This window comes from Mus caroli, chromosome 15, assembly GCF_900094665.2.
Source record: "Mus caroli chromosome 15, CAROLI_EIJ_v1.1, whole genome shotgun sequence".
Taxonomy (NCBI): Eukaryota; Metazoa; Chordata; class Mammalia; order Rodentia; family Muridae; genus Mus; species Mus caroli.
In genome coordinates this window covers 94288776-94292062 of record NC_034584.1, presented here as the reverse complement: position 1 = coordinate 94292062, position 3287 = coordinate 94288776, and the positions used below count along the sequence as shown (strand labels likewise).

General features: G+C 57.0%; 1 protein-coding gene across 3 annotated transcripts in view; it reads left to right on the top strand.

Annotated features, from left to right (window-relative positions):
• Nucleotides 1-1326: 1326 nt before the first annotated feature.
• Pou6f1 (POU class 6 homeobox 1) overlaps nucleotides 1327-3287 on the top strand; it is a 23850-nt gene continuing 21889 nt past the window's right edge. For all 3 annotated transcript variants that reach the window (XM_029470105.1, XM_021184205.2, XM_029470104.1), the window contains exon 1: nucleotides 1327-1633. The gene's annotated coding sequence lies outside the window, so the exon portion shown is untranslated. The remainder of the gene's footprint in view (nucleotides 1634-3287) is intronic.

The window sequence follows — 3287 nt, the reverse complement described above, 5'->3', positions numbered from 1 at the left end:
GAGAGAGAGAGAGAGAGAGAGAGAGAGAGAGAGAGAGAGAGAGAGAGAGACTTTGTTGTTCAGGCTGCATCCTAATTCACAGGCTCATTCGGTTTGCTGCCTCTCCAGCAGCCGGTCCTACAGGTGGGGTGGTGCCTGGCTCAGGCTATCTCTGTTTGTAAAACTAAACTGTATCGTTTGCCTAGACCGCAAATGGACGCGCTGGGATAAAACACCAAGCTTTCTGGTTCTTGACCCTTTAGTTAGTCTCACTCGCAGTGCCTCCTCGATGGCCCCAGGAAAACAGCGGACAGCCCAGCTCTGCAGCACCAGTAGCCAGCATGATGCAGGCACCCTGGAGTGTACCTGTTGGTCAAACCCAGCCAATGCTGCTCCCTCTCCTCCTGCGTGTGTGCGTCCACTGGAGACGTTTAAAGGGACTGGCTGGCAAGGGCTCTACACTTCATCCGCTTTCTCCTATTTCTGCTTCTGCACGGCCTACCGAGGTCATCCTAGACCACGGAAGCACGGGTGTGGGGTGAGGACGAAGAGGGAAACACTGTTGGGAATCCACTTGACCGGATTGATAACGCTCTTCTGGTGTCTCCCCTCATTCTTTCTCGCTCTCCTGGTCTTCCTTCTTTTGTCCATTATGTCCCAAACCTTCATTCCCCTGGCCCCTCATCGGCCTCTGAGTCTCCCTCTACCTTCAAAAGTCAGTAGATGTAACAGACCCTCCCCACCATCACGGTCCCCAAAACAGTGGCTTGTTTTTCTCCATCGCGTCAAACTTTGCCTTTCTTTTCACACCTTCGTGTGCTGCCTGACTAGCCCGCAGGCTGCAGGTGGGACCCCGCCCCTCCTGAAGGTGGGAAAGCGAGCCAGCTCAGCAGTGCGTCCGGGACCCTGGTCCCTCTGGGATGTGCACAGCTGCTCCGGAGACCCTGAGCCTTAGTGGCGTCCGAGTTCCCTCTCCTTTCCCAGCCTAGAGGACAGACGTGAACTTGAGGTTGGCCGTTGAGAAGGGCAGTTGACCATCAGAGAGTCACGGTTGTCACTGCTCAATCCTCGGCTGAAGGAAGGGAAGGCGACACGGGGTCCCCTATCGAGACTCCAGTCCTGCTCTCCGAGGGGGCTGAGTCAAGCGGCCCCACAGGCCCTGGGTCCCAGTCCCCGCGAGGCCTGGGGTTCCTACCCACCCCCACGCGCCGCTCGCCGCTTCCCAGACCCCCCTCCTTTTCCTGACCGCCGCCCCCGGCGGCTGGCGCGGGAGGTGCAGCATGCGGCAAAGCGCTTTGCATAAATTATGCTCATGACGCAGCAGCTAAAAAAATCCAAGTAGCAGAAGGAGGCAAAGGGGGGGAGGGAGGAGGGGGCGAGGAGGGGACTGCACCTGGCCGCCCCCGCCCCCGGCGTCCCGGCCCGTGCGTGGCCCGCAACCCACCGCCGCTCCGCTCTGCCAGCCCCGGCCGGGGGCTCAGGGGGCGGCGGGTCCCGAGTGGCTCCGGGCCGAGCGAGCCGGGCCGAGCCGCTCCGGCTTCTTTGTCTGCGGGCGGCCGCCCCGGCCGCGGCCCCCTGGCCCGGGCTGGGGGATGAGTGTCTAGCCGGTGGCCGCTGGGCAGCCGGGGAGCGGGAGGCTGGGCTTCGGGCTCCGGTGAGTAGCGGGGTCCGGGGCGGGGAGGGCTTTGCACGGAGGGGGAGGGGGCCGGGCAGGGGAGGTTTCGAATTTGGTTAATATGCAATGCCCGTAATTAGCATAATTTATATATTTATGATAAAGAGAGAAAAAGGCGCGGGGCCGGGGCGGCGGGCTGCGGCCCCGGAGGCTGGAGCTCTGGGAGTCGAGGGCCGCGCTCTGCCCACCTGGGGCCGCAGACCCCGGGCCGCACCCTGGTCTCTGGTCCCCGCGGACACTCGAGGAGGGGCGGCCGCTGGGTGGATGCCCTGCCCTGGTGAGGGGCGGGGTGTCGGGGAGAGGCGCGTAGAGTCCTGGATCCCGGGACTCTTGGGTTCCCTGGCGACCTGTCACCACTACTCCGGAGAAAGGGCTGGTGGGACTCTGGGGGGCAGAGACCTCGCTGTCGCTGGAAGGATGGGGGAATGGTGGGAGGGTCACCGTCGATCAGAGCGTGAGCACTTCATAAATATTTAATGACAGTATTAGTATTAATAATGTCATAAAACGGGCCCACTATCTCCTCCCGGGACATTTGCACCTGGCAAGGCTGAGGGATCTCCAGAGTGGCTTCTAAGCCACTTCAGCGCAAAGATCGCCTCCTCCGGCTTGGGTGGGAAGCCTGAAAGCTTTACAGAGTAGTCGCTGCAGCTGGGCAGGAGAAAATGAAAGCCTGCTCAAAAGCTTTCCTAGGCCAAAGACAGGAAGCTCCTAGCAGACACAGAGACTGTAGCCTGTTGGCTCCCTGGCATTCCTTGCTCACAAAATAGAAGGCGGGGCCCCCAGTTCCATGCATATATACCGGTAGCTTTGGTAATCTACAACAGTCAACACTGCAAACCGGCATGCTGGGTGTGTATTCCGTTTTGATTGAAGTTGGTGCTAAGGATATTTCTGTGACGCGGGGGGCCTCTTTACATGTGTAAAGCAGAATCACATTCATTCCTTCTATGGTTCTTAAAAAAAAAAAAATCAGTGAGAGAGAGGCACTCAGACAAAGCCCCACCTGTCCTGGAAGGAGCAAGACAAACAAACTCGGAAAATTCAGGTAAAGCCATAGAGAGAGAAACAGAGAGAAGACACGCTGGGTTTTTTTTGTTTTTTTTTAACTATTTGGCAACTAAGAAAAGTAAACCTGTTGGTGCACAGCTGTAACCCCAGCAGCCAGGGGTGAAGCTGCAGCCGGAGGATCAAAGATTAAAGCTCCATAGTGAGACGGGGCCTTAAAAACTCAAGGCAAACAAAACAAAACCCCAAGCCAAACTCCCATTTCTATAAATGTAAAACAAAAAGGGGCACTTGCGGTTTGATGGTGCAGCAGCAGGTAAAGGCGTTGGCTGCCAAGCCTGACACTCTTAAGTGTGGCCCTTGAACCTTGAGAAGTAGAGAACTAACTCCTGCAAGTTGTCTGTGTCACTTCGCACACAAGCTGTGTGAGTGCACCGTGGTACTCGGGTGCTCATACACATACATACATACACACACACACACACACACACTAAGTAATAAATGTTAGGAGGAAGGAGAAGGGGGGGAGGAGGAGGAGAGGAAGTGAAGAAGAAGAAGAAGAAGAAGAAGAAGAAGAAGAAGAAGAAGAAGAAGAAGAAGAAGAAGAAAGAGGAGGAGGAGGAGG